The sequence below is a fragment of the Passer domesticus genome, chromosome 4 (assembly GCF_036417665.1).
Source record: "Passer domesticus isolate bPasDom1 chromosome 4, bPasDom1.hap1, whole genome shotgun sequence".
Lineage (NCBI taxonomy): Eukaryota > Metazoa > Chordata > Aves > Passeriformes > Passeridae > Passer > Passer domesticus.
In genome coordinates, this window is record NC_087477.1 from 47,232,549 (window position 1) to 47,245,069 (window position 12,521).

A 12,521-nucleotide genomic window follows, 5' to 3' on the forward strand; every position below is an offset into this window, starting at 1 on the left:
TACCTGTCTGAATTGTGATGCTCTCTTTGCATACTGTTTTGGTTGTGTTTGCCTGAGAATGTAGATGCTTTAATGCAAAGGTAAATGAAAACAGAGATTCTCTAAGTTCTAACAGGTAAAGGGAACTTGTAATGTAACTTACACTGATATGTCTTTTATCAGCAGTAACTCTTGCATAATTTATTGTTCCCTTTACTGTTTCCAGAAAAGAAAAACACTTGCATACTCCTATCATATTAGATGTATATGCTTACTGAAAAATCTGTACATCAATACTAATTAGTCATCTTTACTTACAGGCTAACTTACAAGACACTAAATTTCCTTTTCATCATGATGGTGTTCCTGTTGTCATTAAGGAAAATTCTCTTAATGAAATGTGACCACCCCAGAGAGCTGGTCTACAGTGTCTTTGAGCAATGGCTCAGAGCATTACTGTGTGATGCCCCTGGAGTAAGCAGGGCTGTGAGTAATTCACTCTGCAGCTGGGGATGCTGTGAGCCTCTCTTTGCTGGCTCTTCTGGGCCTGCTTCTGCTCCTACACTTACATTTCTGATACTAATTAAGACATGGTCTTCTCTATATGGGACTGCACTGTAGATGTTATATAGTCTTATTATATTTGTGGTTTACTGGAAGACCATTAGCAAGGACATAGATTAGCAAAAGAGAATTTTGCTCTGTTGGTTTTACAGTTCTTATGCTGCTCTGGATTTTGATATACTCAGGACACAATTTCTTGGGATAATTTTTGAGATAGTACAAATATAGATTTAGCTGAGAAAGCAGAGATCTTTTCGCTAAGAAATATTCTTTGGAGTGATATCTCTGATGTGAAAATGCAAGGATTTTTTGTGGTTGGTTGTTTGTTTTAGAAAGTAGCAAAAAGCTCTCTCCCAGTTTAATAAACCTTGTGAAAAGTCCTGTTTTGAACGTACAACAAAATCCATGCTTTTACAGGTATTTGAAATATACAATTTCAAATTGGTTTAAATATCCATTAAAAAGAAAATGTTTTACCAGTCAGATATCTTAAAGACAGCCTAAGAGGTTTCCTGACATATAGGGAAAGAAATCCTCAGTTTCTAGAACCATTAAGGAAACTCTCTGCTTAATGATGACTGTTCTGGGAAGCTGTTAAAGATACTGAAAATAAGTTTATCTTGGAAATCACTCTGTGATAGCAAATATAGTGGCACAATTTTGAGTATGCAGAGGTAGCTATGATTAATAATTTACATTGTTTTGATATGTATCTTACTCTTTTGTTTCCAGTGCACTCTTACTGGTAGTGACAAGAATGAAGTTAAAGATAGCTAGAAAAATAGCTAATTTAGACATTGCCAAACACTAAGAAAATAGAGGAATGTTTATACTATTACAAGGAGAATACCAGTTATTCATTAACAGTTTTAAAAGTCTTTACCTCATTGCAAAATAGACTTGAAAGAGTAATAAAACACAAGAGCTTACTGGGTTTTGTCTTGAGTCAAATCATCTAGGCTTATTGTCAAAAACTTACAAGTACTGGAGAGTAGATGCCTTGGCTGGAATAATCTGCAAATCCATGCTTGAGTGCACCCAGGAGACCAAGGAACTGAAATGGTGAACGAGGTGCATTAGCAATGACAGGCCATCAAAGAGCAACACATTTATTATGTGTCAATTTTGGGCCATCCGAGTAAGATGCTGAAGGTTAAAACTACATTGAGCTTTAGGCTCATGCTGTGAATACATGAGTCATAAATAAGTCTCTGCTGGCAGTGGTTGTCTGGTATGTCACAAAAGTGAAGGACTGGCCCCGAGGAGCAAAGCAGGGAGCTTGCAGAGCTACGTGAGGTCCTGCCTTTGCAGCTGTGCAGCGCTACTGTGGTAACTCACCTGGTGGGGGTCAAGTCTGTGGGTAGTATAGTTGGTTGGGTTGACGTTCTTTGGGAGGAAGAGGCGTGGAAACTTATTGCTTAGAATTTATATTTTATTTCATCTAATCTCTTGTAAAATGTGGGCTGAGTTAGAATAGTAGGAAGTGATGCTGATAGACAGTGGCTAAAACATGGCTAAAATCATTACTTCTCATTACTTCTGTCAAGCGACAACAGTGGATTGTTCATCCTTGCTCATTTCTAAAATTAGTAAGTAAAAATTACTCTGCATTCTTGCTCTCTGAACGATGACTGAGTTTCAGCCACGATTTTTAGTCTTCGAAGCCAGTGAAAGAGAAAGTTCTGAATGAGTCTGAGTGACTCAGTAGTATTATGTGAGCAACTTACAAATGACCTTCAAATTGGAATGGGATGCAAAGAACTGTTGGATACTGCTTTTTTAGATAATGACTCTTTTCTTCTTCCTGAATAGAACCTTCCAAAATTAGATTGCTCCCTGGTTAGTATATTGACAGAACACTTTTATATGCTTAAAGCTGAGAACAGCTAATATGTATAACAGCATTCATTTAATCATTTAACTAAATAATTATATCCTCAAGAAACAGCCTGATGTGATGACATGCCCAAAATAACAAAAAACTTTTAAAATCTGCAGTGATTTAATTAAACACATTTAATATTTGCATATAGAGATTATATTATTTATAATTAACTTTCAAAATAATGTGTGTTGCAGCTCTTCAATTTCCTCCAGATCATTCTGCCTCATTGATAAGTCCAGCCACATTTGATGGCTGGAATTGAGCATTTCAATATGACCACAGTAGACAGAACAATCATTCTTTAAAGAACTTATTCTGAGTGACATATTAAAAAAACTTAAAATCAGTGCCAACAGCAACTTTTGCCTATAGCGGTCATCAATCTGGCTGTTTTGAGGCCAAACACGCTTTATTATTATTTATTGTATTCTGATTAATTTTATCCACAGCACAAGGAGAACTAAACTCTCTGGATACCTTCTCATAGGAAGCAGTAGCCAGGAAACCTTACATTCTTTTTTTAATGGTAACTGTCAGAGAAGGAGTAAATTCTTTTAAAGTTATTTAAATTTCTACCAAAGCCCACATATAATCTTATTTTAGCATCATTCCATCTCACTATCTAGATTCTTCTCTACCTCCAACTCAGTTGTTGACCTTGTGACATTCCTGAGAAATACAAAGGAGTGTGGCTCTTGTACTTTTAGTGTCTCTGCTCACTCAGCCTCTTCTCAAGCATGGAAAGTGATGTGTGCTTCTTTCTCATGAGTAGATTTCAACAAAACCCCTGTAAAAGTTGTGTGAAAGGTTATAGAACATGAGAATTGAATCTCTCCTTATCAAATTGCCTTTATCCTGCTTCATCCAGCTATGTCCATCACAATTTTTCCTACTGTTTGATTTCATGATGTGGCCTAGTACTTCACTGTCAATCTACTTCTAAAAGGCAAAGATGGGTGAAACAGAATTGCTTGAGAAAAGAGACAGGAGAAGGGCATACAGCAAAGTGGAAGATGCTCTGCAGTCAGTGTTTCTTCCTTTCACCTTCATTATTCACCAGTTTGCTACTGAAATTATTAAAATTAGATGCAATTTTTTTCTTCTGATTAATGTTTTTGTCTTAATGGCCTTATGGCCATATAAACTTCATATTCAGTGTTCCTAAAATGGTGACGTTAAGTGTTGAGAAATACATGTTTTCAGTAGTAAATATACAATGAAGAGGAGAAAAGTTAAAGTCTTTAACATCTGGCTTCAAGATACAATTTCTACACCAAAAGTCAAGTCATGGTTTTGATCAGATCTACATTTCCATGACTTAATCAAAGAATAAGCAATTATTTGGCTAGTATGAATGCCTGGATGCTTCTGCCAGCAACTGCTGTCTCAAGAACTCAGTCCTTTTCATCAGAATTGTTACATCCAGTTAAGTAGAATATAGGGTGCTGGTGGGCTATTGTGAGTGGTCCCTTCCTATTATATGGGTCCTATTTTTGCTTAGCTGTGGTTTTAGGCGCAAAACTGCTACTGACATCTTGGTTATCTGTTTTGTGTGGGATTGAGCCACAAAGTGGTTACCATACCTTAATATTATTAAAGATAATAATAATATCTCTTTTATATTAGTTGCATTTGCTTAGAAATCTAACACTTTTTTTTCTGAAATGAAACTCCTTTTAACCTAGCATGGTACTATTTTTCTAGTCTGCAACTCTACCCAAAGGCATATTCATTTCCTCTAAGTGTATCTGATAGCAATACTTTGCTGGGTGTGATGAGGTGCTTTTGTAAATGTGGGTCAACTGATTGTACTGACAAAAAGTAGCAGCAAAAGTTATGCTGTTTTGACTGCCTAATGAAAAAATATTGGCATACTGGCTGCAGAAAGCTTCCTGCTAACAAACAAATAAATAGCCTAACTGAATTGGGGAAAATAGTCATGATTTAAATGTTCAGCTTCACTGAAGTACAATAAGTCTTTTGGAAGTGATGGAGCAATCTTGTGAGACCTAAATCTTATCTGTGATAGCTTCTATTCAGATATTTAGTGCGTGAAATACTCATCTTGTCAGAATCATGATGGATTCTATGATTTTTATGTAGAATGTTGCTGCAAGGAGCTGTATTTTTTGACTGTCAGGTGAAAGTGTGGTATATAAGCAAACTGATTTTGTAAAGCAATATCTGTTTGCTTTATAGGGCCTAATTCCAGTAAAAGTCTCTGCAAAGTCATAAAAAGAGGTTAATTTGGGTTAAAGCTCATTCCTCTTAATACAGCCCAAGGCAATAATTTTTTTCCAAATGGAAAGAAATTCACTCAGAGTAGCTATGGTAAATGAAACAGTCAGATGTGGATGAACGTGTTGGATGTGGCAAAATAGACCTGGCCAGGTTAAAATTGTACTGATACAAACATTTACATCAAACTTTGATCCAATCTTTCTTATATTTTTTGTTTAGAAAATGGATTCACCTTTTACTCTGTGTCTTGAAATTTCTTCTATTTCTAAGCAAACACACTGGAGATGGATGTCCTTAGTGGACAACTGTTTGGGGCTTTCACATTTGTCAAGAGTCTTCTGAACTTGCACAAGTTCCTTGGTATCTCCATATTCAGTTGATGCTCACAGATACACTGAACAACAAGTTAGCTTTTCAATTACTGTAATTTCCATTATTATGTCAGACTGCGAAGAAAATGTAGTAGATTTAAATGTAGGCAAAGAATGAATGGTATGATCCAGACTCCATTGAACTCAGTGGTGGTTTTTTATTTAGGAAGGCAATTTTCAATTAATTCAGGCCATGCATGAAAAACAGATGTAAAAGTTAAATGGGAATTGGTACGTTCAGGTATTGATAACTTGCTGTCACTGAATCCCATGTCAATGAACTCTAGCAGAGTTCCCAAGTACTTGCGTGATTAGCTACTTTACCATTGTTTATCACTCTGGTGTTACTATTTCTCACATTTTCCAAATGATAATGAGATAATGAAAAATAATCCCTCATGTGGGCCATATGTGAGTAATGTAACATAAAAGTTTTAGTAAAACAGTCCTGTTAAATTAAAATTACTGTTATATTACCATACAGCAGATATTATGCCTTTGTAGCAAATGGGAAACCAGCTCTATTATTGCAAATACTCTACTTTTTGTTGATGATAATAGCAAAATGCATTCAGAACCATATGAACCTCTGACTTCAAGCCTAAGGCATGTGACCAGTATACCAACCTGCTGCTTTCTAGAAACTGAGTGGTAAATCCCTGAAGCATTTCACATCCACCATTTCTTTTGACAGTTTTTTACAGCACTTCACTGATTAATTGTCAGACTGAGTATGCCTGAACTAAGTCATTAATTTTGTCTGAAAAGGTATCATTCCAGACCTCTTTCTCTAGCAAGATGATATTGCCTGCATTATTAAATACTTTCTCTAGTGCCTGTCATACACAAATGCTCTGCTCCCTCAGCACAGTTCCCTTCTATTTACCTGCTGTTCACGGATAGAGACAATGAACTAAGACGAGATTTTGTACTTCAGGTGTCCTTTGATGAAACAATTTGTTTTTCCGAATCTAGAAGAGCAGTAAAAGATGAAGTTTGGATACTTTGAAGGTTTTTATTGTGTTAGAAGTGCTCATACTTAGCTTTTTGTATACAAATTTTTGCAGAATTTAACCAAAGTTCTCCATTTTCCCTGAAGGAGTTCCCAGGCCTCTTAACTGCAGCCCTACAATGAAGTGAGTAGGAAGAATGGAGACATACTGAAGAGAGAGGGAGTTAAAATGTACTTGTTTTTGCTATAAAAATCATAGCATATTAGAGACTTTAGGCAAATAGCTTGTCTTCATTTTAATTTGAAGTATAAATAAAGGTTGTGTTCTATTGGCATTTACATACCTTAATTTATCTGGTGTGATCTTACATGAAGTAATAAATTTCTGAGGCCTTTTTAATGAGTGTGTTGTCAAACTATAATGTAAATTTTACATTCAATAGAAGAAATAAGGATACTGAGCCTTATTAATTTAGAGAGCTAAAATTATCAGAAGCTGTGAGGTTCCTATGAAAACATACTTACGTGGCTCTGCAACTGCTCAAGCATTTACTTTTGGCCGCTATTGTGTACTATATTGGGCAAAAATGGCTTTTAATGCAAGCCTTTAGCTTATATGTGCTTCACTGAGATAATTCAGTGAGGAGAAAAAGAAGTTTTATCAGTCAGTCATGGTGAAAAATATAATAAGATTAACCCATATTTAATTGGATCTTATGAAGAAAGATTTTTTTTCCTTAGAAAAAGGCTAGCAAGATGGAACAATAAATACTAACAAGCTGTTTGGTGTATTGTGTACTCTAACTTGCACATTATATGACCATATACCTGCATAAAATATTTTTTAACCCATAGTCTTAGTATTTTACAGAAATTAGCTGGAAAACTTCAATTGAGTTTGAGATGGCTCTGACACTATTGCTGGGTTAAAACGAGGCACATGTTCAACTTTGATCCATGGATTTAATTTATTTTTATTATTATTTTAATATTGTTTTATAAGAAAAAGTAAAGATCAGACCAGAAAGAAGGGTTGTCACTGTGGGAGGTTCCTGACATGGGCATTTGGAAGGTGCAGCTGGCAGGGGTAGAGCGTTCTTTAAAACCTAACCAGTTTTCCACTTGCAACAAATGTAGATTTACAAGCACAGGCACAAAAAGTAGGGTGATTAAGGAATTTATTTTCATTCATTGTACCCTGTAGGCAAATGTCTTCAATATTTAACCAAGAGATCAATGAAAGCAAATTGTTCATTGACAACCAGCTAGTTACTTTCCTTCAGGTGAAATACTGCTCTAAGTACTTTACCATTACGAGGACAGTTCTCTGTCTTTATTTCCCATTACTTCCTGCATTTCTTTTCCTCCCTATTTTTATTAGCTCTCCTTGAAGCGTCTCCTTACAAGACAGAACTGGAACTATGTGGAAATACAAACCAGATAGTTGCTACGGAGTTAAATATCAGTCAAGCTCCAGTAGGGAGCTTCATGTTTCAGTTTCATGTACGCTGATTACTGTAATTTCAAAATGAAGTATGGGGCACAGTGTGTACAAAAGTAGTTCAGGACATGTCCCTAAATGTCCCCAGTTCTATTTCATGTCTGTGACAGCATTTTATCCTTTGTTGGCCTAAGAATCTCCCAAGTATCACTACTAGCCAGTACTGGAGAGGGCACAGCCCCTGTAAAACCGAATGTCAGCATTTCCAAAGAGGTAATTGTTCTTTCTCAGAGCCATAAGGTCAAGTCTGATGTTCTGTATGATTTTTTTCATAGAATGCAGGTAGTGATGAGAGTCTCCTCTCTTGTCATATCCTTTCCTTGCTATGGGAAGTGTGACAGTAGTTGTGAGATTCTTTAAATAGCTATCAAGCTGGGACACAGTACATTTAAAAAAAAAAGAGTTGCTTATCTCTTAGAAACTAACCATCTTTTTATCTTTTGTGCCCTTGTGGCTTGGAAAGTGGCAATACATTGTCAGCTTACAGAATTCTCCATGAGAATTGTTTGGGAAGTGATTTTTTCAGAGGGTCATAGATAAGGAGCTTTTCTTCCTTCTAAGCCATGTTTATTAAGTCTTAAACACCTGCAAACCTGAAGAAGCTGCCCCATGTGGCAGGCTGACAGCTTTCAACATCACACCAGTATTTAGAACATACACAATCTTATCTCTCTAGCACTGTACATAATTGCTTTTGTTAAGAAATGGCCTCCTTTGTTCAACTCTCATACGCCAATTGCTGGTACTAGATTCTGACAAATTATTCTTCTCCTCAAGGAGTAAACGCATTTTCCACCTATCTTCAGCTGTTGCCTGAGAAGGAGTTTCACATCAAGAAAATATTATATTTAAATATAAACTGCTTCTGACTGCCCTCCATAGATATTTGGGTCTGCTCTAGAAGCTTTTCTGTTTTCTAGGATCCTGTAGAGCTTTGTTCTCAACAAACACAAAAGCAAAACATATTTCTTGTAGAATACATGTCATTGTATTTTCTGAAAATCCCTTTATAAAAGACTTTTCAGAAAAATCTAAAGTCATTATTTGTCCAAGTATGCGTCTTGCTTAGTTAAAAGAAATCTAAGTGCTCTAATGAAAATTGAATTCTCAGAATTTTTATAGAGAATGTTTTACAAAGTTCCTTATTTTCAGATAATTTTCTTGCTTTTAAGAAATATGACTTTAAAGAAAATGTTGTTACCAGAATTGGTAGCATTAATTCAGAAGCATGAAGTTATAGTGGAAAAAAATAATATTGTGCTGCTAAAAAAACTTAAATGGGCTCTGAAGACGTGTCTAGAAATAGGGAAGGATACTAGTAAAGTTTTTTTTTAAATTATATATTTCTTTTCAGACTTCATTGCAAATATTTTTTCTCTTAAATTAAATGTTACACTTCCATTTATTTTAATAGCTCGGTATTCCACCCTGTTGATTATTTATGAAATTCCGTCATAATAGCAGGGTAAAATAGAATTGGTGAAACATCTTTAAGGGAAGATACAACTCAACATGGCAATTTGACAGCAAGAAAATTACAGCAGTTCAGATACACTGAGGTTTTGTCCCTGTGTGCTGTGCACATTGCTCAGTTTTCAGTCTGTCTTTGATGGAAATTTGTAAACAGTGTCACCATCTGGAACCCCTATATCTACTAATAATCGTTCAAGAAGGATGGTTTTGAGTCAGGGCAGGGGTGCATCTAGTCTGGCATCCTGCTTAGGGAATGGTCATCCAGGCATCCACAACTTCCCTGGGCAACCTGTTCCAGTGCCTCAGTACCCTCTGAGTAAAGAATTTCTTCCCAATATCTAATCAAAATTTCTCCTCTTTTATTTTAAAACCAGTGGCTCTTGTGCTATCACTATCTGCTTGAGTAAAAAGTTGCTCTCTCTCCATTTTGTAAGCCCCTTTTAGGTGCTGTAAGGCTGCTCTCAGGTCTCTCTGGATTCTTTTCTTCAGGCTGAACAACCACAACTCTCTCAGCCTTCTTCATAAGAAAGGTGTTCCAGCTGTCTGACCATCTTCATGGCCTTCCACTGCTCTTATTCTAACAGGTCCATGTCTTTCTTGGCTGAGAAATCCAGGACTGGATTAAGTTCCCTGGGTGTGGTCTCCAAAGAGCAGAGTAGAGTCTAATTCTCATATAGACCAGAAACATTATATAAAATAGAATAGATACAAATTAGTTATTGTGTTACTTACAATACAATATAGTTCTCATAAATTCCGAGTCCTGATGTCCAGGTACATTTGTTCTTATTATTGTGTGGCTGAAATCCATCCATTAATCACAATTTCACAAAGTTGGTTTTCCTGTTTTATGAAGCTGTAAACTCCACAACATTGTGTGCCATATCTATTTGCTATAAAAAAGTAGGTTAAGCATTCCTCACCTTCCAGATTGTCTGGTCTCGATTCAAATGCACTTAATTTTGTTACCTCAAAAGGATCATCTATGCATACCTTTCACTTTAGGAAATGTGTTCATTTCCCCCTTACTCCTATTAGCATTGTATTGTCATGACAGTTGCAGTTGGCTCTTTGCAGGCTGTTAGTCTGAGCACTAGACAACATGTATATTTGACAGCAACCAACTGGGCTGGTAATCCATAATTTGTTGATAGCAATAGACACAGGGCATTAGGGGATTGTAAATGAAGTGCTAGTGTAGCAGTAATTACAGACTCAGCAGCATTGCCAGATGAAGGACTGAAGTTTGCTTTAAAGTCTGTTTCAGTGGTTTATGTAGTTCAGCTAGTGTAATTTGCAGTTGAATGAAACCTGACATGGAAATCGTAAGCTCAAATACTGGTTTTCTTCTGAAAAGAGTTCAGACAAGAACGGAGAACACAGCAATCATTAGAGAAGTTCGTTCTGCTAGATATGGTTAGGTAATTAATCAAACATATGCATTTTCAGCTTCCAAGGTTTTATTTTTTGAATGAGTTCCATCTTTGTTTTTTTAATATATGATCAATGAAATAGTACTTGTTACTATTTTATGAAGCTGTCAAACAAGGGCCACTCCCCATATATTCATGAAATGTGGTGCTGTGTTGCAGATTGGTATGAGACCATAACCAGATGAACAGTTAAACTTTAAATTAGTTCTGGGTCCTCATATGAGTAGCTCTAAGTGACTACTCTTAATAATATTCTTCACTCTTTCATGGCACTGAAGCTTGGTCTCCTAAAGGGTTATGGCAGGTGAAAGAAAAAGAGGGAAAAAACAGAGCCTATAAAAACTCAAATGGATATTAAATGAAGTTTTCAGCAGTGTTGTGGCTCTATTTCTTGGAATATCGGATTACTTTATGGGCCTTCTCTCACTTAATTTGGAGCTTTCTCTGTATTCTGAAGTTGAAGAGGAGGTTGCTGGCCAATCAGCACAGAAAATGGATTGTAATTACTTCAGCCCCCAAAGGTAATAACATTTTCCTTCAAGTGACAGGTCTGCATAGCCTTGTGGTAACCAAGGTCACCTGAGATACTTTAATACTGTCTAAATACTTCACTATGAGAAAGGAAGCCCTGTACTTATGAAGACCTTTCTTTCTTTATTAAAACCTCTGGTATCCAGCATTAAATTCTGCTCAGTTCAGATTTGCCTGTAGTGTATTTATCTTCCAGTACTGTATGCCTGTGCTTACTATTATCTATTTTTTTTCCCCGAAAATTAGTAAAAAACCAGATTAGGTATTTGGAATTGAATGTTAATGTTACTTTATGAGATGTAATGCAGTATCATCCTCTGGATTATGCTTTGTCTTTTCAAGATCTCCTAGCTGTATCTATGATGTTCATTTTACAGGTGTGTTATTGAATTTCTGAGTGTAGATAGAATTACAGAATCACAGAATGGTCTGGGTTGGAAGGGACTTTATAGATCATCCAGTTCCAACCCCCCTGCCATGGGCAGGGTCACCTTTTGCTAGTCAGGTTGCTCAGAGCTCCAGCAAACCTGGCCTTGAGCACTTCCAGGGCTGGGGCATCCACAACTTCTCTAGGCATGTAATATTCTACTTTAATAGTGAACTATACTTAAGCCAAATAGAACAAACTTGCAATAATTTCTCCCTGGGCTCAGGCCTCTTCAGTTGCAATCTCAAGTGTTGTTGGCATTCACCATGATGGGATTTGCTCCTCAGAAGTTGTTACACAAAATAGAAAGTGTTACAGGCACTATTACTACTATCATTTCTTGACCTGAGCAGCACAACATTCAAGCTTGTTTCATTATAAGGAGAAATTGGATGTGTTTCCTTGTCACTTTATTTATAGAATCTGTTTTCCTGAATATGGGATGAATTAAATAGATGTATCTTGCGTTTATAACCTCAAGACTTTTTCCACTAGCTTGTGATACAGAACACTTACTGTTGGTCCTGAGATTGCATTGATGATACTAAGCACTTTATGGGAGCTCAGATTTGATTGGTGCATCAAATGCTTGAAATGCTCAGCCCCAGCACACAGCTGCATGAAGGCATCTTTATTTAGATAGACAATGCTGTGAATGAAACAATGAACTTTGTGGTACATTTTATTATAACTTTTCTTGGTCAGCTATACCAAGATAAGTACTCAATTATGCGTGGTAAGAATATACTAACTGGCAAAGCCCCAGTAACTTCTGTCTTCCTTTCAGCTGGGATTGAGCTAATTTTCTTCTTAGTAGCTGGTATAGTACTTTGTTTTGGATTTAGTATAATGTCAATAACACCCTGATGCTTTGGTTGGTGTTTAATAGTGCTTGTCCCAAGTCAAGGACTTTTAAGGGTTTTGTGCTCTGTCAGTGAAGAGGTGAACAAGAATCTAGAAGGGAACATAGATGGGATAGCTGACCCATAAAGCCAAAGGGATATCCCATTCTGTAAAATGTCATGCCCAGAGTAAACTGAGGAAGTCCCCTGAAATGGGTGTGACTTGGGGGTGAGCTGGTCATCTGGCAGCGAGTGTGTGGTGAGCAATTGCACCATGCATCACTAGCTCTTCTTAGCCCCTCCCTCCCTCCCTCCCTCCCTC

At 36.6% G+C, this 12,521-nt stretch overlaps 1 protein-coding gene and 1 long non-coding RNA gene across 2 annotated transcripts in view; both read left to right on the top strand.

The window, feature by feature from the left end:
* LOC135299148 (uncharacterized) overlaps nucleotides 1-12,521 on the top strand; it is a 475,254-nt gene that overhangs the window by 229,409 nt on the left and 233,324 nt on the right. The gene's annotated exons all lie outside the window — the stretch shown is intronic.
* On the top strand, nucleotides 1,842-10,920 carry LOC135299992 (uncharacterized). The gene is made up of 3 exons (XR_010361848.1): nucleotides 1,842-1,872; nucleotides 6,108-6,176; nucleotides 10,857-10,920. It is a non-coding gene; the product is annotated as an uncharacterized LOC135299992 (long non-coding RNA).